General features: G+C 32.6%; 1 long non-coding RNA gene across 5 annotated transcripts in view; it reads right to left on the bottom strand.

Annotated features, from left to right (window-relative positions):
• Positions 1–24,168, bottom strand: part of LOC111093523 — a 321,727-nt gene that overhangs the window by 16,049 nt on the left and 281,510 nt on the right. For all 5 annotated transcript variants that reach the window (XR_005382195.1, XR_005382190.1, XR_005382191.1 and 2 more), the window contains one exon: positions 14,471–14,585. This is a non-coding gene — a long non-coding RNA (uncharacterized LOC111093523). The remainder of the gene's footprint in view (positions 1–14,470; positions 14,586–24,168) is intronic.

The following is a 24,168-nucleotide window of genomic DNA, read 5'->3' as shown; positions in this document are numbered from 1 at the left end:
GAAAGCTCTCTCACCTTACAACATCTAGACTGTTACTTAAACACTTGCAAATGTTTCAGGGGAAAAATAGAGTTAAATCTTAAAGTCTCTTCTTTGCACTTTCCTCTGTTATAAAATCATATGTCCTCCAATTCTCATTGTTTTATTAGTATTCTGATATCTTCAAACAGATGGTACTTCCTGTTGTTCTTGGTAGGAGATGTGCAGAATCTAGTCTGCTATATCTAGAAATAGAAGTCAAGAGTGTATTATCTGTATGTTAGTGTCTGTAATTGGAAAAACACTCTCCAGGTCTTGTTCACTATGATTTATATAAAAAGCCAAAGTCATACTCCAGAAATAGCTGGTCATTTTTGTCATCCTTACTTCTAACTAATAAAGGCTTACAGATAAAGGTTTAGAGTTTTTGTTGTTAATATAAGTGAATTTTGAAAGGATGTTCATTTTGAGATTGATCATGTGTTAATTAGATTATAGTTAGAATTAATATAATTATTTTTATTTTTATTTATTTTTTTAGATTTTATTTATTTATTCATGATAGACACAGAAAGAGAGAGGCAGAGACACAGGCATGGGGAGAAGCAGGCTCCATGCAGGGCACCTGATGTGAGGCTCAATCCCTGGACTCCAGGATCATGCCCTGGGCTAAAGGCAGACGCTCTAGTGCTGAGCCACCCAGGCATCCTGACTTTTTAATTGTGAAAATGTTCAAGCTATGTGGATTGTGTATGATGTCATAGAGATACACTACACATTGGATGAATAAGATACAAGCCGCCTAGCAAGACTTTATCCTTCATTCTTTAGAGTGATCTTTGACACATGATTAGATTATACTCTTATGTACAATGACAGATTTGGAGAATTCTGGTTGCCTAAGTAGTCTTATCTCTATCATAAGTCTTATTGCCTTGAATGAACATTTTTTTCAAAATGTGGTCAGAGATTAAAGGGAATACAGGTAAGACTATATTATACAAACAGAACAACTTTCCTGGTTATTGTTTTTCTACATAGAAGTGACGTTGTGACTGAGGAGACCTATAGGACTCACTTACCTCCAATTAGTGTTTATTTCAAATGTTCATAAAGGAAAACATAATAATTATGGCATGTTCATTTTGATTAGAGCAGTTTTCACACACCCAAATAATATAGTTATTGATTAAATATTTAATTTCAACCTTAGAGACAGGGCTACAAAGTAGCAAAACTTTGGCTCAACCAAGCTGCATATATATATATATACACGTACATATACATATGTGTTTACATATATGTGTGTGTCTGTATATTATGCCCACATATACAGCTGCCAGCCTAGTTTAGTGGATATATTCATTTTTTATACTACATGCTGTGTAGCTTCAAACAACAGTCTCTTGGTTCTGGAGACTAGAACCAACATCAAGGTGTTAGCAGAGTTGATTCCTTCCCAGAGCTTTCAGGGAGAATCTTCTTAATGCTTTTCTCCCAGTTTCTGGTGACAGCCAGGAGTTCTCAACATTCCTTATCTGGTAGATGCATGATTTTAACCTCTGCCTCCATTTTCACATTACATTTCCTCAGTATCTCTGTGCCTTCACATGGTCATTTTATAAGCACACCAATCACATTGGATTAGGGTCTCACTCTACTCCCATATGACCTTCATCCTAATTATACCTGCAATGACTTTATTTCCAAAGAAGGTCACATTTTGAGGTATTAGGACTTAGAGTTTCAACATGTCTTTTTGGGAAGATACCATTCAACCTATACTGTGAATTTGGTATCATTAAAATTTATTTTAAAATTTTAAGAAGTATAGGCGTATTGTCTCTGTGCTCCTTAAGCACAATATTCTCAGTAACTCGAATGAGCAATTAATCTCTCAAATTATATTATTAATATTTTTTATTTTAGGAAATTAGAGTTCTAGCCAGATAATCATATATTAAATATTAAACTAGATTATAGTATTTAATAATATTCTAACTTCTAAATCAAGATATGATTGAATTTCTTGGCTGTTGGGGTTTTTAATAACATAGGATGCAAGAAATTATCCAGTCAGAACTTGATTTGAAGAGTAGTCACATAATTTTTAGAGTATGTATTTTATTTTATTTTGTAAGGAGTAATACCATGACTCATACTAACACTTTGGATGGCTGTATTTCAAAAGAAACTATTTTCTTCTTCTTCTTCTTTTTTTTTTTTCTCTGAATGGGTGCAAAAATATTCTTTTGTTCAGTATCTATCCTTTGTTGCCTTATTACTATGACATGGCATGACTTAAGTAAAAACACATTTAATACAATGAAACTTCAATGTTAAAAGAAAAAAAAAAAAAGAAGAAGTTGTGTTTTTGGAAACAAGTTCCCTGAAAGCAATCTTTTTAGCCTCAAGTAGAAATTATTTTGATTTTACTTCTGCATAAAAAATACACATTCATGATGTTTATGTGATATTTGACTCATTAAGATTTCCAGAGGCTGAATGGCTTAACAGATGGAAGTTGCTTTAAAATGAAAATATTATATGATATTCTATCATAAACTAGTATAGAACATAATCTCATATAGAATAAATGTAAGGGTAGGATCACTGAATTAAATGAAAGGCTTAATGTACCAGTTAGATTCTTTTAGTGTTGATAGGAACATTATCCTTTTCTCTTAGCTATGGAGAACAAAACTCACTGAATCTAATTTTCAAATGAGCCTCAAAGGTTGTAATCAATGGGCTTCTTATGGATAAAAAGGGAATGCATATCTTTTTGTTTGTGCTGACACACAAATTAAATCAATATTTATTAAACAAACTATATAATGGTATTACAGCTAATTAGTTTATTTCAAGGGTATTTCTTAATTAATTAATTTCCAATAAACACTTGAGATTACTCTATTGTGATCATTCCTATTGGTTCTCATAACTGAAACAAATAGATCAATTATAATACAGCTTGGTTCGTTAAAAAGACAATAATTTATCCCCATACAAAACTGATGTCTCTAAAAAAATATGCCAATTGTGAGATAAAGCAATAAAACATGCCCATGAAATAAGCTACAAGTCCACTTGACTGGCCATGGGGTACCCAGATTAAACGTTATTCGGGGATAGGTCATTAAGGTGTTTTCAATTCATTGAGGATCACAACAGAACAAAAGGCTGCTCAAACTGAGACATCTCATCTTCTGTTTTCAGACTGGAATTACACCATTAGCTTCCCTAGTTCCAAGCCTTCAGACTTGGAATGAATCCTACCACCAATTTTTCCGGGTTTCCAGCTTGCAGATAGATTCTCTCTCTCTCTCTCTCTCTCTCTCTCTCTCTCTCTCTCTCGTCTTTCTATCTCTATCTCTTTCCACATGACAATAATTAGTGAGTGATTTTCTTGGAATGTGGCAAACAAAAGCCAGGTCAGAATTTATTGATAAATAAATGAAAGCAGAAGAAGCAGAAGAATGAAGATAAGAGAGAAGCAGATGGTTTTAAATGGTATCTAGAATGTAAAAGTGACAAGACTTTATGATTCATTTTCTTTGGGGGACAAGGACAAAAAGAAACTCACAAGTGACTTCCAAGTTTCTCCCTTAATGGTGTTAACATTCTCTGAGAGAAGAGCACATTGGAAGAGGTAGGAAATTATGAATCTGGTTTTGCACATGTTTGATTCATACAAGTGGTGATTACTTTCAAAAGCCACTGGATATGTGATTCGAGGTTCATAAAAGAAGTATGGCTAAAGATATTCTCAGAAATACTTATTACACAGATGTTAACTGAAACCACTATATATAGAGAAGAGAGTGTTTTGTGGGTCAGGACCATATGGGGATGCAAGCAGACATTTTATTTAAAACTGATGAGACATATTTAGTTGTGGAAAAAATAAATATTAAAGAAGAAATTTAATAATTTAATAGCTAAGAAGATAAGAACCACACCATAAGTAGTTTTTGGCCCTAAATAAAAGAATGGACAGCTCTTTTTTTAGTAGCTTTGAGTGTTTTGTAGTAGGCAGATACAAGAAATGCTTTCTGATGTCTTCTATTTTCCTGAATTGAGATATAAATTTATCTGTTGAGAATGAATGGGACAATGGAAGAATGGGAAATTGAGGAGAGGAAGTTTTTATGAATTAGACTATGATAGACAATTACACAGAGTTAAAAACTTAGGAAATATAAACATTCTTAAAACCTTTTTTTTTTTTTTTTTTAGGGAAGGCAGAGAGAGAATGCTAAGCAGTCTCCATGCCTAGCATGTAACCCAATGCAGGGCTCAATCTCAAGACCCTGAGATCATGATGTGAGCTGAAATCAAGAATCAGACACAACTGATTGAACCACACAGGTGACCCAACATTCTATAAATTTCTAAAGACAAATATGTGCTGGTTAAACAAAGAAGTAGAATAAATAAATAATATCTTAAAAAAAAAAGAACACTATAGACATAGAAGTAGATGGATTGTTATAGGTGAAAATTATGGGCATTCTTTGTTAGGAAAACATAAACAAATGGATTCAATAGATGAATAATATGGCATTATTTTTTAATGTGGGCTGCAATAACAAATGATCATATACTGGATGGCTTAAGAATAAAAATTTATACTCTACTGCTCTGAGACTAGGAAGTCTAAGATCTAGGCACTAGTCCATCTGGTATCTGGTGAGATCACTTCTTGGTTTGTAAGCATCAGTCTTCTTGCTGTAGAGAGGCAGAGAGGAGAGAGAAAGAGAGCAAGCGCTTGTGTCTGGCAAGCACATGGCAGACTTCACATGGCAGAGAGGAGAGAGAGAAAGAGAGCAAGCGCTTGTGTCTCTTCCTACTAATCCTATTCATGAAAACTCCACCTTCCTGACTCAATTACCACCCAAAGGCCACTACTACCATCACATTGCGGTGGGCGGGGGGGGGGGTTCAGGATTTTAATACATGAATTTTGAGGAGATACAAACATTCCATCCATAGCATAGGGATAGCAAACATGAAATGAACATGGACTAACTTTGAAAATATAAAAGGACACACTGGGTAGAATCTGAATTTGAAAGGCTTCAAAATTTGACACTTCATTTTACTTCAAATAAAGAATACATTTTTGATTCTTAAACATAAGGAAATGATGTTTTCAGTATGATATTTAATGAAGAAGTTTGAAAGATAAGATACTTTGGGGAGTGGCGGACCAGATACTGAGACAAAACCTGGAAGGCTATTACAGTAACCAGTGTGTGGGGTAATGAATGCCTATGTTAAAGTGTCATCAGTGGCTTGAATTCAGCAAATATTTCTCAGGCATCTACCACAGTTTTGAGATTCTTTAATGGAAACATTAATATCTAGATAAATTGTTTTGTTTTCCAATTGAGTCAGTCTGGAAAAGAATCTAGAACAGAAAGATAACCTTCATTGGGAAGGTTATTGAACCATCTGCCTAATTAAGCTGCTATTTCTTGATGTTCTGATGGCAATGAGCTTTATTTCCTAAATAAATAATAGAGGAAAATTTTGATTCTGTTGTATGAGAAAGAGTATTCAGGACAATTTTGTACTTGTCTCTTTAAGCACCTCCTTCACTAAGTAAGCAGAAGTAAAATATTTTTGAAGAGATATTAAGCTATTTGAGAAGCATCTAAAAAATGACTGTCTTCATCAAAATACCCTCCTTCTAGATTCAGATTCTAATTTGTAATTCTTTAACTGTCTCAGAACTTAAGGGCTATAATCAACTGAGCATAGGAAAAACATTCTAGAGTATCTGTTTCCAAAAATCAGGCTGAGAATCATGACTAAATCATATTCTGATCTGTACTATATTGAGCTTTTTTCTTATTCTTTCTCTTTCAAGTTATTGAATTGTGTGTCTTAGGTTAAGAGTGAAGTTATCAATATCAGAACACCTGAACTTGCATGGCATCATTTCTAGCATATATTTCCTAAATATTAACCATCTCAGATTTATCAAATCGAAAAAAAGCTTTTTTGAAAAAGAAAGTTTTTTTCACAATTATCAACAGCATTCAATATTTGATATATTGGAAAAAATAATATTCAGATATGATCCAAAATATTTGTCTTTCGTGTTTAAAATCCCTTGAGTGGATTTTAAATTCTATATATAAAAAAAAATATGTTAGAACTTCAGTGGATTTGTGGCATCTGAGTGGCTTAGTGATTGAGTGCCTTTGGCTCAAGTGGAGATTCTGGGGTCCTGGGATTGAGCCCCTCTCTCCCCCCAGAAGAGGAGAAGCTCACAAGGGAGGCTCACAAGGGAGTCTGCTTCTCCCTCTGACTATGTCTTTGTCTCTTTTTCTCTGTGTCTGTCATAAGTAAGTAAATAAAATCTTTTTTTTTTTTTTAAAGAACTTCAGTGGATTTAAGAGAAGGACAAATGCCTTACTTTGAGAAAAAGCATTCAGTGTGTTTTCTGTTCTTTTTCTTTTTATTAAATGTATGCATTTGACCTCAACTAGAAAATGCATATATAATATTGCATGTTAAACTATAATAAAATATCATAGTAATTAATATTTCTTAGTTTGGCAAATTCTTTCAAACTCTTGCATTGACTCAAAATAAATTTAAAATGACTTAAAATCTTCTGCAACATGGTAGTATATTTTGACAGCTACCATTAAGGGGCTGTTATCTACCCAACTGGTAAGAAGTTTCTTAAAGGGAAAGCCCTATATTTAGAGAAAGTGACCAAGATTTACCCTACACTGTCCATTACACTATTTAGATGAAGGCCTTCAGCCTCTGCCACTTGAATTAACGTCAAGAAAATGAAATTCTGAGAAATGGCCCTTTTCCTGTACTAGTATGTACTAGTACTTTGTATGTTCTGAGGAAACATCAAAAGTGTGCAAATTCCAAAATATGGTAAAAACAAATATAACAGCTCTTATTCAATGAGCTTCACATGTAAAATACATAGAGTTAATAGTTACTGAGCATTTACCATATTAGTTTTGCAATCCATGGGAATCCTCTATGATAAACAGACTTGCCATGAGCTAAAGCAGATAATATTCATATCTCTAGTGTAATTTAGCCCTTCCTTTGCTGGAACTCTTTAAGTGTTTCTCTGCCTAATGACCCACATCTCTTTCTCTTACATTTTCCAACCATGTCATTTTCCCTGATTGAAATACTTTGAACTCCCTTAATGTCTGTCTTAGTCCCTTTGGGCTGCTGTAACAAAGTACTATAAACTGGGTGGCTTATAAACAATAGAGATTTATTTCTTAGAGTTCTGGAGACTGAAAGTCTGAGGTAAAGTTGCCAGCATGCTTGAGTTCTGGTGAGGAGCCTCTCCTGGGTTGCAGACTCCTGATTTCTCATTGTATCTCCACATGGTGGAGAGCAGAAGTTCAAGGAAACTCCCTCTTGACTCTTCTAAGGACAGTAATCCCATTCATGAGTGCTTCCACCCTCAGGACCTCATTTTAATCTAATCATCTGCTATAGGTCTCACCTTGTAATACCATCATATTTGTGGGTAGAGTTTCAACACAAGAATTTGGGGGTAGGGGAACCCAAATACTCAGGACATAACAATTCCAATATGAAAAGTTTAAACATCTGTATGTGGTTGGATTATTCATGATTCTATGGCTGCTGTTGTCCTCCCAGCCTAGGATCCTACACTTCAGATCACGTCCTTTGGCATAGTTAACAAAACCGGCCTTTGCAATGTGCCACAGGACCTGTTCCTCATGTCCTTCAAGGGCTGTGTCCAAGGGTTCAATCTCTCATTTTGTTGCCTAGATATATTCCCACTCATTCTTAAAAATCCAGCTTGGCAGAGGCAATGCATCTTTGGGGGTAAAGATATATGAGAAATCTCTGTACCTTCCCTCAACTTTTCTGTGAACCTTAAACTACTCTAAAAAGTAAAACATTAACAAAATCCAGCTTGAATGTCATGAAGCCCTTCCCTAAATATATTGATCTCAAGGTTTTGTGTTTATTGTATGATTATACACTACAGTACTTTTAACACTGTGTGGCCATTACTTGTTTTCTTAAATGGAGAATCACTTACTAAATAATTAGAATTTCTCACAGCATTTCCCTCTTTTCAGTTCAAACTGAGGCAAATTATCCATCATTCACCTTTTCTGATGTTTGGATCTGACATATAGAAGCTTAAGCTGGGCAGCCCCCGTGGCGCAGCGGTTTACCGCTGCCTGCAGCCCGGGCATGACCCTGGAGACCCTGGATCAAGTCCCACGTCAGGCTCTCTGCGTGGAGCTTGCTTCTTCCTCTGCCTTTGTCTCTGCTTCTCTCTCTGTCTGTGTCTCTATGAATAAATAAATACAATCTTGAAAAAAAAAATAGAAGCTTAACCTAATTATAGACATGCCCTGACATGTCCTGAAAGGAGAAAAGAAAAATAGGAAAACTTTGGAGATGAAGGCATAATACATGAAAAACTCTCCCACTTTGAGACATATTTGTAGGTTATGTAAGAATGGGAGCTGTGGGGATGCTTGGCTCAGGTCATGAACCTGGGGTCCTGGGATCGAGTCCCACATCAGGCTTCCTATGAGGGAGCCTGCTTTTCTCTCTGCCTATGTCTCTGCCTCTCTCTGTATATTTCTCATGAATAAAGAAAATAATATTTTGTGAAAAAAAAAAAAAAGAATGGGAACTGTGTAGCCTCCCAAGGAAGTGATGAGGATCTAAGTTAAGGCATACATTTGATACCTAAGAGTTTGCACCCTGTGCATTGAGTTTCCAGCTTGACTTCAATTCCCATGCCTCATGCTTGACAAAGAAGCATAAAGCTTTGGAATCTCTTAGGGCTTTGTCAATGAGGATATGAGATGACCATGATGGAGTGAGGAGTAGCAGCCTTTCTTTTTGTCAAGCACATATATGCCATCTGACTTTTGATTCCACATCATTCATTGCCTAAGAGTTTAGATAGAACTCAGACTTCTGTGTTTGGCAAAGCTTGATTTGAATTTCAATTGTGACACACACACACACACACACACACACCCCAGCAAGAGAGTGCAGGGATATGGAGGAGGCTGAGGGTGGGAAGTGGGGGTGGTGGAGAGAGGAGAGAGACAGCAGAGGGAACTAATGAGAAAGAAGCTTAAGCAGGCTCCACACTCAGTGCAAAACCTGATGGAGAGCTTGATCTCATGACCCTGAGGTCATGATCTGAGCCCAAATCAAGAGTCATCCAGGTGACTCAGCCACCTAGGTGGCCCTCAATTCTGACTTTTATTTGTTGTATGAAATTAGTCATGTTAGACTCTGTGACCCAGATCCTTCCTCAAAAAGAATTGCAATAAGAAAATTTTGAACATGAAAATAAATTGAACTTTATAATTTTTATGTTTATTATCTTAATTTTCCTAAAAATTGCTATTTGGTATCCCCTAAGTCAACACCAACAAGGCCCCAACATACTCTTTATTTGCAAATATTTTTGATCTGAAGATTTCTTTTTTTTTGAAGATTTCTGATTTAAAATTTTTACTAAATTACATAAAACACAATTTCAGTTATGATTTAAAATCCTGCCAAGTGAAATCTTATAGAAAAAATGAAAGATAACATAACTTTTAAAATGAGCAAAATGTAGTATATATTTGATGTCTTTGAAGTTATTCAACTTTTCTAAAAACTGAAAAAGCAGGAGTAAGAAATACTTTTAATGAAGGATGTTTGAGTAGACTGCAGACACCAATCCTTAGTTTTGCTATCTAGAAAATGGAACAATCAAAATAAGCTCTCACTATATCAGAATTCAGAAGCTAAATGATTAATTCAGCCACATTTTCTCTCCCATCATTTAGACAAAGAAGTCAATTAAGTGGAACATTAAAAGCTGATGAATCAAACAGTAGCATAAAATAGCAATTAGAAAATAATCAGTTAATGAAGTAAAATGACAGTGGAGAAGTCATCAAATGACAGTAACAGAACCAGTGCATTAATGAGAAGTGACATTGAAGAATAGAAATGCCAAAATACAACAGCTATGATGTCTGAAATATATTGGATAGATTCATACAGATAATTGGGTTAAAATGCCTCTGGTGCTTAGGATATTTTTCTAGTGTTGATTTGGTATTGCTACAAAAAAAAAAAATCTTAAATTTAGTCTGTTCTAGACATGACCTCCAAGTAAATCCTCTTACATTTATATAGCTATCATCCAAAGGTCTTATTCAAACTAGATATCTATAGCTTAAAAGATATTTAGATTTGGATTTTTATGAATATAAATACACAAAGTGTATATCCATAGGCATTAAGAAACTTATTTTTGTTTCTTACAAGTTCTAAATGACTGTAAAAAGTACAAGTGGCTCCAAAGAAAGGAGAAAGTTAATGTGTTGCCATGTTGAAATGAAGAATGTCAAGAGTGAATTAAGTGATGTTGGTTCCCAATATTTCTCTCTTAACCATGAGATTCTTCTGTTAATATTATACAGGTTTTCCAGAACAAAACTCTAGACCAGTCATGACCTAGGCATCAATAATTAGCTCCAAATACAAGAATATTCCTGTGAGAATGTAAATATTGCAGACTAAAATAATACATCTTCACACTTGGATTACTATGTGTATGTTGTTGCTACAGAAAGTTATTTTTATAAATAGCCTTCAATTTTTAGATGATAAATATTTTTTTTTCTTCTTCTGGGTGTCCCATAATATTTTGTCGATTAAGTTACTTTTGGAAAAAATAAAAGGATGAGTTGTGTGTTATTTATCGGATAGTTTCAATAAAATTTGATCTAATGACTGTGCTATCAATTTCTCATGATGTAAGGTCTTTCATTATTAGTCATGCATCTCTTTCCAATGCTAACAAGTAATATCAGCATGTAGCATGATGAAATTACCCCATTACTATGATTCTGGATGCCAGAAATAAAATGTCAAGACAAAAATAATTATTTTCTTACTTCCATGATACAGAATGGAACTAAATTGAACAATGAGAAGCATGACTTTATTCAGTGGAATTAAAAATTAATGAATAGCAATAGGATTCAACTCCCGTGACCTAGGAAAAAGAAGGTTAACTTATAAAATTGGTCTTAAGTCATATAGTGCATTGCCTATGACAGCTTTGGAAATAATTACTCTTTAGGGATATTTCAGATTTCTTCCTTACATGAATTACACATCCTGATATAATTGATGATTTCTCCCTCCTCTTGCCTTTTTCACAAAAGCCTTTTAAACTCTGGTTCATTAAATCTGTGTGTGTGTGTGAGAGAGAGAGAGAGAGAGAGAGACAGAGAGATTCCTGAGATATAATTGTTCATCCTAATTTACATACACTCTTTTTTGGCATGCACTATGAATATTCCAACAAAATTATTAGTGAAAAACATTTTATTGGTGTTAGAATGCTTTGCTTGGAAATATTTTCCAATATACAACTGGGAAGCGAAGTCAAGAATGAAAAATATGTGCCAAATAAAATGCTAATAATTATTCATTTTACTGGTATAAAGAATACTTAAATAAAATATATACAATTAGTCAGTTAAATCTTACATTGTAGGACCTATTTATACCATCAGGATTACCTTTTTATAAAGTTGAAAACATACTCTGAAGTATAGAGAGAGATCTTTCTCCCCCTGTGCTATGGATATTGATCTCTATTATGGCAAGTACAATTGTATGGGATGAGGAGGACTTTTGCTGTCATGAATTCCTTCGATGTTTTTTGCTTCACTTGAAAAAATCAGATTACTTCATAATGTAAGGTTCTATGAATACATAATTTCAAAAAGCAGCTTATAGTGGGAGGATGCTAATTTTAAAATAATGAGATACTTAGGAAATTTATAATTTATTATTGACTAAAAAAATTACAAATGATTTTTCTTTCTTAAATTTTTTAGGTTTTACAAAATTTCCAGATGGAAACTTTCCCACTAGAATTAGGAACAAAATACATGACGTTTAGATGAGCTGGATAGATTTTCTCTGGTATTTTTTCTTGATGGATTGACAGGAAGCTAAATGGTCTTCAGAGTGTGCCTGAATATTTCCTTTTTCTACCAGCACACTCTAAATGTACACAAACCTCACTGCAGTATGCTTGACTGAAGAGCATAGTTCAGGATATTATTATTTTGTAAAATAATACATTAAAAAACATTTACAAATGGAAACATATATAAAATAATGCCCTGTAGGAGGTGTGTACTTGACATATTCTTGAAACATGAGTTTAACAGCTTTTGATTATTTGTTTTTCATGTATGTTATAAAATCACAGGTTTCTACATACCAATTTCCAAAAATTTTAAATTACATTTAAAGGTTACCATTATAAGTGTCAGGGGCACAATTGTGAAATAGATAAGTAATACCTGGCACTTTTTGCATGTCGTATGCTGAATTATGATTTACTTAGTTCCAATTCTTTGTTATTTTTATACATTCTCTGCTTCAACTGAGTTCTCTTCTGTTAAGAGATTTTCTGTGGATTTGGTTTTAAACCGTTCCTATGCACACACTCACACACACACAGAGCCTGACTTTCAAAGAAAATCTTGCTATATGTCAATTTATAAATCATATAAAAGCAGAAGTACTGTGGTTGAAGTATGAGAAAGGGCCCTGAGCAATCTTACATGAATTATGCATTAAGAGGTAACTTTTAGCTGAAAATGACTATGTTAAAAAAAGATGATCTCAACCTACATTGCAACCTTAAAACACTCAAAAAAGAAGAGCAAACTGAACCTACGTCAAGGGAGAAAATAATAAAGATTCATGCTGAAATTATGGAATAGAGAATATTAAAATTAAAATACAGAAATTCAACAAAACCAAAAATATGTCTTTGTAAAGATAACAGCACTGACATATTTGAGCTAAATTGATCAAGACAAAAATGGGGAAAAATTCAGACTACTAAAATGAGAACCTACCAATCTTATAAAAATAAAAAAGGATTTTAAAAGAATGCTATGAACAATTGTATGTGAATAAATTAGATAATCAGATGAAATGGACAGTTCCTAGAAAATCACAAGCTGCCAAACCTGACTCAGGAAGTAACAGGAAATCTAAATAGACCTACAATAATTAAAGAGATTGAATTAGTAATCCAAAAGTCTACTCCAAAAGAGAGTCTAGGACTGACACAGTGTAGTATTGGCATAAGGATAGACATACAGATCAATGGATATAGGACTGAGAATACAGAAGCGAAAAATTACCTTTGTGGTTTGTTTCATTACAAAAGTGCCCAAACAAATTTAAAACCTTTTCGATAAACGATACTGGGACAATTGTATATCCACATGCAAAAAAAAAAAAAAAAAAAAAAGCCAACCCTCCCACCTTACATAGAAATTAACACAAAATATATCTTAAATAAAAATTTAAGGTCTAAATTTAAAATAACTTAGAAGAATATATGGACAATGGTTTCTTAGGTATCACAGCAAAAGCAAAAGTATCCAAAAGAAAGAGATAAATTTGACTTCATCACAATTAAAAATTTTTATGCTATGTATAACAAGATCAATAATCCACTGAATGAGAGAAAATATTTGCAAATCATAAATCTGATATAGAATTTGTGTGCAGAATGTATAATGAATTCCTAAAACAGGAAAAACAAACAAAAACACATAAACAATGAGCAAAAATTATAGATATTTGTATACAGGAGCTACAAAGATGCCCAATAAATACAAAATAAAATCTTCAACATCCTTATCTATCAGGACAACGCAAATCAAAACCACAATGAAATATTACTTCACACCCACTAAGATGGCTAAAATGAAAAATACCCAGATATAAACAGTATTGTCAAGGAAATAACAATTCAATTCAAATTGAATCATAATTTTAACAGATTGTAGTGTTTTTGGACTCATAATTTCAGTGTATGTTCACTCAAAAAAATAAAAATTTATTTGAAAACCAAATATATAAATAAGAAATATAGATAATCTGAAAAAAGCTATGGTAAATCCAGAACAAACATATTTCTAAAGATTTCCACAGCTTTTCTCCCCTTCTCTTGATGCTTTCAGCTAAGCTACATTCCCAGACTTTGCCTAGTGATTTTGGTGTTATATATTATATATATATATAATAATATATATATAATATATATATATTATTATATTATAATATATATATTATTATATTATATATAATATATATATTATATATATATAGTGATTTTGGTGTTATATATTATATATATTATATATATATAATTATATATATATAATTTTAAAATTATGGCTCTATACATATGTATCATATACTGATTAAAAATTTATGGACAAATAATTATGGACAATGTGATTCATTCTGTCAGAGTAAAAATAATAAAAGCTAAATGAAAACAAAACTATTTCGATAATATTCCTATTAACTGAAAGTTATTCCTCCATAGGAAATTTGGACTAATCAGACCCCAGTTCATATTTCCTCATTTTACCTCAGAGCTCTGTTCACTGTCTCAATTCTAGTTCCTTTTGTTTTCTTGAACCATCTTCTGAAAACTCCAATTTCCTCTATTTTCAGGTCCACAGTATAGTTTCTTTGTACTGGTCCTGTGGATATAGACAAAACCAAAATCCAAACCAAGCAAGACAAAATCAAAACAAAAAAAAATTATCATATTTTTGCTTTTAAATTAATAACCTCTTTAGGTTTCCAATCTTAACAATATAAAATAGTTGCAGAAGCTTTTCAGTTGTACATTTCTTTGATCTTTAAACATAGAATGGTAAAAATATCAGAATAGCCTTTCTCTTCTTCCAAATCCACAGGGTATTTTCCAACCATATGTGGATAAATCATGTGAAAAAATAATCGGAATTACTTATTTTTGTTCCAACAGTTTAATAATATACGGATAGGGAGATTTTGAATATGACTCCACACCTAGAATCCTCCCACTTCACTGTTTTATAAATGGTGAAGCATTAGTTTCATACTTTACTAAATACAACAGTGCTGTCGACTCTGGCTTCTCTAGGAAAAAAAAATGTATGAAGGACTTACTTTGAGGCATAATTTACTAATTCATCTCAGCAGGGATATGTCTCAGGCATTAGCATTTGGCATTTGTTATAGCAATTAGCATTTGTCATAAGCTCACTAGATAAATTAATTGTTCAGTTGGAAACCACTATTCTACTAGTAGAGGAATTACAAAAGTATTGAGGTACTTGTAAGTCCAAAGTGAACTTACTGAGAAAAAAAATTATGGATGAACCAAATCATAAGGAATCACGATTTTTCTAATGTTCTCATATAAATCTCATAAAAGTTACTACATAAATAGAATTTGTTCATTTGTTAGAATATAAACTCTGGTTCTTTCATTCTCCTAGCAAAACATTACACCATTCTTATTAAAAGGCAGCATTAGTGTCATCTTTTCTACTTTATACAATTACTGTTTAAAAAAAAACAAGCTACTTGCATAGATTTAAAATGACAAGTCAGTCAGAGAAAGACAAATACTGTATGATTTCACTCATTCATGGAATTTAAGAAAAAAAAAAAGATAAACCTAGAATAAGGAGGTAAGAGAGATGGAGAAGCAAACCATCAGAGATTATGAACTATAGAGAATAAACTGAAGGTTGATGGAGGGGAAGTGGGCAAGGGATGGGCTAAATGGGTGATGGATATTAAGGAGGACACTTGGTTGAGCATTGGGTGTTATATATACGTGATGAATCCTTAAATTCTACTCCTGAAACCAATATTACATTATAACTAGAATTTAAATGAAAACTTGAAAATAAAATAAATAAAACGACAAATTCAAAAACAAGTCACAGAAACTGTGAGCTCTTGATCTTGTCTACTTCTAATAAATATTCTAGAACATTATCAATGACCTAGGTATACACAATATCCTCTGAAATTAAGCTGCAAGAATATACAGCAAAATAAGATATTTTAGTATATATTATATTTAGAATGTTTTAGTATATATTAGGCACTCCCAAACAAACAACAGTTTTCTATTATTTGAAATGTAGTTTTTCCAACAAGAATTTTTGCAAACACAATTTATTTATTTATTATTATTCAGTTATTATTAGAATAACATCACTTGACAAGATGAATTATAAAAGAAAATATCTTTTAATAATATATTTATATATTATACATGTAAATATACATATGAATTTTCACATAATTTATCATGTTAACTACAGGAAAAGCACTAAGTGCTATATATATGGCACATTAGAAAAGATTCACATTTATATATGTAATAGTAACAGAACAAATTTAAAAAATGAATCCTAGAGCTGGTAATTAGATAATTAATTATCTAATTGATAATTAACTAGAAAAAGTGTAACACAGAATTTAAATCTAATATTAATTGTTTCCAAAATCTTAATTCTTATGGTCTTTGCCTCTCCTTTGGTCTCTTTCAACTGGATTCCATCTTCTTTCAATGATAAAATTAAACTACTAAATATAAGACCTCAAAACATCATTGAATATTGGTAGAGATCAAAATGATATGAAACTGATAGATGAGCCATTGACTGGCAACTGTCCCTCATATTAACATTTTCTGGAAGAAATTCACAATGAATCAGATATATGACTTTTCTTATGATGCTGCTGCTATAGGTAAAATATTAAAAATCACACAAGTGGATGTTGATTACATTTTCAAGTAAAGTCTTCATATATATTTTTTTAATTGTAGGTTATCACAGCCTACTTGTTTTACTCTGATAATGCACTAGATTTTGGTACATCATGGCAACTAAATCCAAAAAATGAAGGCTATGATTAATTATCTTTACTGATATACCCAAATTCATCCACCTCCACATGGAAGTAGGAAAAAGTAGAGCCTTAAAACTAGAAGTATTCAACTATGACAAGAAAATTTAGAATTTTTCTGATGAGAATATGTCTGAGTTTTCAAAACCATAGTTCCCCATCTGCATATACTTCAAGCAGTGTTTTCTTTTTCTTTTTCCTTTTTAAAAATATTTTATTTTTTATTTATTTGAGAGAGAGAGAGCACTAAATGCAGGAGCAGGTGGAAGGTCAGAGAGAGAAGCAGACTCCTTGCTCAGGGATGTGGGACTGTATCCAGGAACTTGGGATCATGACCAGAGCTATAGGTAGACACTTAACCTACTGGGCCACCCAGGTGCCCCCTGATGTTTTTTCTTTGTTCAATTGTAAATATAAGCATTATCTGGCCTATGAGCATGCACTTTGATGAGTGCATAGTAAGAAATTCAAGCCATATTTTTAAATTTTCTTTTAAATTTGTAATAAATGATGGTGAATATTAAGAAAGGATTCAAAGAAACAGAATATTACTTTAGCCACAACAGGTATAATCCACCCTTTCCTTGTGAAGTTTTTACCCAAAGAGTTTTCATACTATTCAGCATCCTTTAAAGAGATGATGGGCTTTGCTGGACTAGCAGTAAAGGAAACTCAGATTACAAATGATACTAATCCTGTATAGATGAACCCTATTTGCACTGAGAAAGAACTGTGTTTTAGTTAATTTTTCTTTATATAGTCTAGATACTAGTCCTTTGTTGGCTACATTATTTGCAGATATTTTCTTCCAATCAGTAGCTTATCTTTATATCTTATTAATATAGTCTTTGGCAGTAAGAATACAACAAACAAAACCCAAAAACTTTTAGTTTTATGACATGGAATTTATTAATTGTTTCTTTAATGGATGGAAATTTTGCTGTCGAGTCCAGGTCATCTTTGGCTCTCCTACGTGACATATTATCTATGTTTTCCTACATCAAGATGATCTCATCAAACAAGATTATAGACTATGTTCTGCAAAGTTAAAATAAGAGAAACACTAGATAATTCACCTAAATTTAATTATCTCCTAGCAAAGAATAATTAATGAATGGCTACGATGGTTGTCCTCAAACTTACACAACAAAACAAAAATTTTCCTTGTATTAGCCAGATGATTACCTCATAGTACTGCATTACACTGCTCGGACAAGTTCTTCATAAGATGAATTAAGCAATTCTATAAGTTACTTTAAAATATATTTAGCTATTGTTTGTATTGTTAACAGAAATTACAATCAAACACTTTAAACAAATATTAGGTACATGTACATATTTAAAATATTTATATGGAACACTGGATCCATAATATTCCATTTTGGGTTATAAAATATAAAAACAAACCCATGTGACTTCATTCATAAATTTTTCATCCATCAATAATATAAATTATTATTATTTTTTCTTCTTTTGATAATGTGGGTAATAGCACACCATACTACTAAATGAGTAATCTGTTAAATTCGTAAGCATTAGGACAAAATTTAGCATTGTGATTAAAGCACTAAAACCAGTGATACTGACTTTATGCTAAATGTTAATTAGCTATTAATTTTTAGTAAACTTATTTAAATAAAAATAAGCTGGTATTATATACCTAAGCCAAGAATTTTTGTTTTTTTTAAGCCAAGAATTTCTGATTTTATTATTGTGAAATACCTATTGGTTTCTAATTGCGCATGATTGGGTTTGCATACAACTTTATATTTTTATTATTAATTTATAAAATTATTGTTACTCATTTTCTGTCTCCAATTAAGTAAATGTAATTATCATATTCCCTGAACTTAATTAAGCCTTTGTAAGAAGTATATCGAAAGGTAATAATCTTGGGTGTGTGTTGCTTTGCTTTCCATGAAAGCCATATCTCTACCAATGTATATTGGGATAAAATTATTTTTAAAAGAAAAATATTATCCATGTCATAATTGTTTACCTATATCCAAGTGTATATATTTTTAATATTTCATTATTGAGTAAAAGCCATCAAACAGGATGAAAATATGAACACATAGGAGGAAAATAAATCCTGCCACAATGACAGATGTGTTAATGAAAACAAATCAATAAAATGGTCTCAGGTTCAACACATGCATGTTTCTGAAATGTAAACAGACACTTCAGGTCGACTTGACCTGGATATCTGACTCCAAGGACATTTAATACTCCTCACAAGAAGCAGATGTAACTTTCAGCTTCAAAACACTTCAATTGTACATATTAGTGGAAGGCAACAGACAATTTTTAGTTTTTTCCTCACTACTTAATGTATGCAGAGAGATTATTTTGAATTTAGAGACAATGTGGTAGCTTATTAGCTAAGCTGATTATACAATAAAATAATCTTGACACTATGAGGAAGTAAATATGCCATATTTTCAATTCAATTACATTGCCTTAGTTTCAGTAACGTGCTGCAGAGACTATGGAGGCCCTTGAGCTTCCATGACATTAGTCCCAAAAGGTTGGAAGATGCAAAGCAGGAGTGTAGAGGGTTGGTGCCTGCTGTGTAAGCTTTAAATTACATTACAAGGAGCCAGCAGATATATGTCTCTTCCTATTCCTTAGCCAACCTCACACTACTTTACCCAGAATATTTGGAGTTACGATAGTTCCTTCAGCTTTCCTAATGGCATTCAGTGAGAAAAAGCGATGAGTTACTCTTATTATAAATATGTGTCTCCTTTGGGGATCCTCTCATATTTGAATCCCTCTCATTTCTTCTTTCTTTTCCCATTTTTCATCATTTCTGCTTCTCTGGAACTAGCCTAAAATAGCATTAGCCTAAAGATTTTCTTGCCATAGGTAAGAACCTGGGAACCTAGGCTAACATATTTTCTAAATGGAAATACATATTAATTTTTATTTTTTTATTTTTTTTTTTTAATTTTTATTTTTATTTATGATAGTTACACACACACAGAGAGAGAGAGAGGCGCAGAGACACAGGCAGAGGGAGAAGCAGGCTCCATGCACCGGGAGCCTGACGTGGGATTCGATCCCGGGTCTCCAGGATCGCGCCCTGGGCCAAAGGCAGGCGCTAAACCGCTGCGCCACCCAGGGATCCCACATATTAATTTTTAATGCAAGAGTCATTACATAACTGTATGATCTAATGCATATGATAATAAAAAATTAAAGAGAGATGTTTCTAAACTTGAAAACAGCGAAAGATTTAAGTAGACAGTAAACAATTAGAGCTGAATGGTTGAGTTATTTAAAGGCTGTTGCATTTCCAACATAGACTTTCAAGAACAAAATAGTATAGGGTAGAGGAAGTTTTACAAGTTAGAGAAATGCATACACTCATTTAGAAAAAACAAACAAAAAAACAAACAAAAAACAAATATTGTCAGCCTGTGAGGGTTTAAGAACACAAAGTTAGGGCAGCCCAGTTGGCCCAGCGGTTTAGTGCTGCCTTCAGCCCAGGGCCTGATCCTGGGCACCTGGAATTGAGTCCCCGTCGGGCTCCCTGCATGGGGCCTGCTTCTCCCTCTGCCTGTGTCTCTGCCTCTCTCTCTCTCTGTGTGTCTCTCATAAATAAATAAATAAATAAATAAATAAATAAATAAATAAATAAATAAAATCTTTTTTTAGGAAAAAAGAACACAAAGTTAAGAAAAAAACATAAAAACAAACCATATCAAATAAATGTGACTTATTTTTAGACTTTATTTCTTTATTTGACAGAGAGAGAGAGAGCACAAGCAGGGTGAGTGACCAAGAGGGAGAAGGAGGCTGAGCAGGGAGCCTGATGAGGGCTGGATTCCAGGACCCTGGGATCATGACCTGAGCAGAAGGCAGATGCTTAACTGATTGAGCCAACCAGGCACACCAATAAATATGATTCCTGAAATAAATTACATATGCAGAAAACATTTAGAAGCATAGCAGAATGAGCAGGCAATATTTCTGGGGAAGTCAAAACAGCCATGACAGAAATGGAACATATCTGAGATATGAAGAAAAAATGAGAGGCTTGCCTTATTCACCTCAAGCCATCATAACAAAATGCCATAGGTTGGGTGGGGTGAACAATAAAAATTTATTTCCTAATGGTTCTGGAGTTAGAAGTCTGAGACCAATATACCAGTATGATTGGACTCTGGCACAAACCCTCTTTATGCCTGGCAGAAAAACACCTTCTTCTGTGGCCTCATATGTAGAGAGAAAGAGAAACGAACTCTCTCTGGTCTTTTCTCATAAGAACTCCAATCTCATCTTGAGGGCTCCATCCTTATGTATCTCTCATGAATAAATAAATACAATCTTTAAAAAAATAGCAAAAACAATCATGAAAAAGGAGTACCAAATTGGAGGTCTTTCATTATCATCTATCAAACCCATTATAAAGCTATAGTACTTAGCAATGTTATTGAAACCACGAAACACAAGTAGGCCACTGGAATATTAGAGAATCAATAAGGACACGTATATGTGTATCATTACTATATTTTTTACACAAAGGTAATACTAAAGCATAAAGAGAGGTGTTCTTCTCAATTGATTGAATTGATTCAATTAGTCAAATTATGAAAGAAAACATCTTGACCCATCTCTATACATATACAAAAATCAGTTTTATGTAGACTGTAAAATATATTCCTTGACTTGGTGCAGACAAAAGACACTAATCAAAATCAGAAAGATTGACAAGCTAGACTTTTATAATTAAAAATTTGTCATTATAAAAAGATACCATTAATAGGGTGAAAATACAACCCACCAACAGAATAAAATATTATGGCACATATATATGACAAAGGATGAGTGAACAGAGACTATAAGATTACTTCAGACATCAATAAAAAAAGAAAGACAATGAATAAAAATGTTTAAAGCAGAGCTTCAAAAAGAGGTTATACTAATGCCAAATATATACATGAGAGGGTGATGTTTATGTGAGAAATGAAAAGGAAAAACATATTGATATACTACTACAAGTACACTAGGACAAATACAATTTTAAAAGAATGGTGATAGGAGGTTTAACAAGGATGTTAACTCCTAAATGAGTGTGTGAGTTGATACAATCACATAGGAAAAAAATTCTAGCTAAATCTACACTAAGTATGCTCACAACTTGTAACTCTGAACCTTCTTTCCTCTGTATATATAACTATGGAAAATATGAATTACATTTCTTGCAAACTAGTTTTTATTTAAAAATGAGATGAATGGTGTTTTCTGTTTCTTGTAACATTAGATTATCTTTATCATGTTATCAAGTACTTATAATAGTCAATGACTTTTATCAAGTTAATTATTGTCCTATTTTTATTTGAAATGTTTTATTAAAATGTCTGTAGAATTAATTCAATATCTATTTAACTAGTCATTAAAAATTATCTATCCGCATGGTGCATTATATAACCTGCTTGATTTTGCTGTACCATTTTAAATTTCTGAAATAAACCTTGTTTTATTATGATATATTATTCTTCCTCTGTATTATTTAATTGCATTTGCTATTATTTTATTTAGGATCTTCATGACTGCTGGCATAAGGGAAATTCATCTAGGATTTTTTTGTTTGTAGTTGTTCACTTACTTTTTACAGCTTTGGGGACTGATATTATTTTTGCTGTATGAAATGAATAGGAAGCTTACTTCTTATAAACCATGCAGTATTTTAAAAAATATTGTATTTATTGATTTGAGAGGAATATAGAGAGATAGCAAGAGACAGCAGGAGCAGGGAGGAGAGGGAGAAGTAGGTTCCTTATGAGCAGAGAGCCGGACATGGGGCCCCATCCCAAGATCTTGAGATCATGACCTGAGCTGAAGGCAGACACTTAACCAACTGAGCCACCCAGGATCCCCAAATCATGTAGTATTAATGATGCAGTTTTCTTGCTCCCATGACCATGAAATCACAAAATGTAAGTGCTAAAAAGTAACTATATAGATAATCTATGAAGATTCTGTAAAGAAAAGGGCATAAAAAGAACCATATAGTTTAATGATTTGGGTACTTCTTTTCCCTATATTAATACTTACCTTATTTTCATGTTTGGACTCAAATTCCTCAGATAGAGGATGTGTGTTCTTCATATGTGTGCTTTCTGTAGCCTAGCACACTACATAATTTGAAACCGTGAATTTTCATGTATTGAATTGAATTAAAAGGGATTTAAGTAAAAAACATTGCTTTCACCTCCACACATACACATATGCATGGAAGTGAAAGCAATGCTTTATACTTTTCTATAATTTCTTAAGATTATTTATAATATAAACTGATTTGGAAATATTTATTCATATTTACAAAGTATCTTCTGTATATCTAATCACAGGCCACTCAAACTCTGCTATACATCTTCTTCTGATTTATCATTTTTTATCCAGTAATATTAATTTGGCTATTCATAATGAAAAGATAAAGGCAAGCTGTCCACTATATCTCTAAGTTACTGAGAAGGAAGCCGTGTGCACAGATTCATTCAAAATATTGTATTGAAAAATATTTCCTTAACAGGTGTACTTTATGAGTAAAATAAAAAGTGACATATCCAACCATTCACCTGAAATGAAACATTTGAAAATTAATGACTTTCAATGACCCTGTCACTGTTCTCTAACATCCAGCTACATCTGATGTTACTCATTTTAAGCATATTTTATTATAAATTGTCAAATTTCAATCATTTTTAGATTCCTAAAGTTCATTAAAACTCACTCCAGGAAGTACTAGCAAAATACTAAGTATAGTGATAAATATGTGTGTTTCTTATAATACTAATTTATATGCTTTTATAAATTAGTACTGTGTCCATGTTTTGTTTAATTTGATGTCCTTTCCAAATATAAAGCATAAATTATCAAACAAATTATTACAATATTCTGGAAAAAATGTTATATTCTCCTTATTGTAAGTTGGTACTGATAGTTATTATACAGCATAAAATAATTGCTTTTGGTTACTTTAAACTATTAATAGATTTGTTTTTAATTCCATTTTAATAAAAAAATAAATCAATATCAAATAGAACCACACCTGAAATATATGTTTTGTATTATAGGAATAAAGATTTAACATAGAAATATAATTATATATCTCCATGTAATTTATGTGTATTTGTGTGTATGTATATTGTCGTTATATATGTGTGTATCGTTATATATAATGATCTATTTGTTACAATGATTTTAAATATTTTTTTTGGAGGGGATGCCTGGGTGGATCAGTGGTTGAGCATCTGCCTTCAGCTCAGGGCATGATCCCGCAGTCCCAGGATCGAGTCCCATATCAGGCTCCCTGCATGGTGCCTGCTTCTCTCCCTCTGCCTCTGTCTCTGTCTCTCT

Source organism: Canis lupus, chromosome 31 (genome assembly GCF_011100685.1).
Source record: "Canis lupus familiaris isolate Mischka breed German Shepherd chromosome 31, alternate assembly UU_Cfam_GSD_1.0, whole genome shotgun sequence".
Classification (NCBI taxonomy): domain Eukaryota; kingdom Metazoa; phylum Chordata; class Mammalia; order Carnivora; family Canidae; genus Canis; species Canis lupus.
Note: the sequence above shows the minus strand (reverse complement) of the source record. Positions and strands in the feature narration are given on the sequence as shown.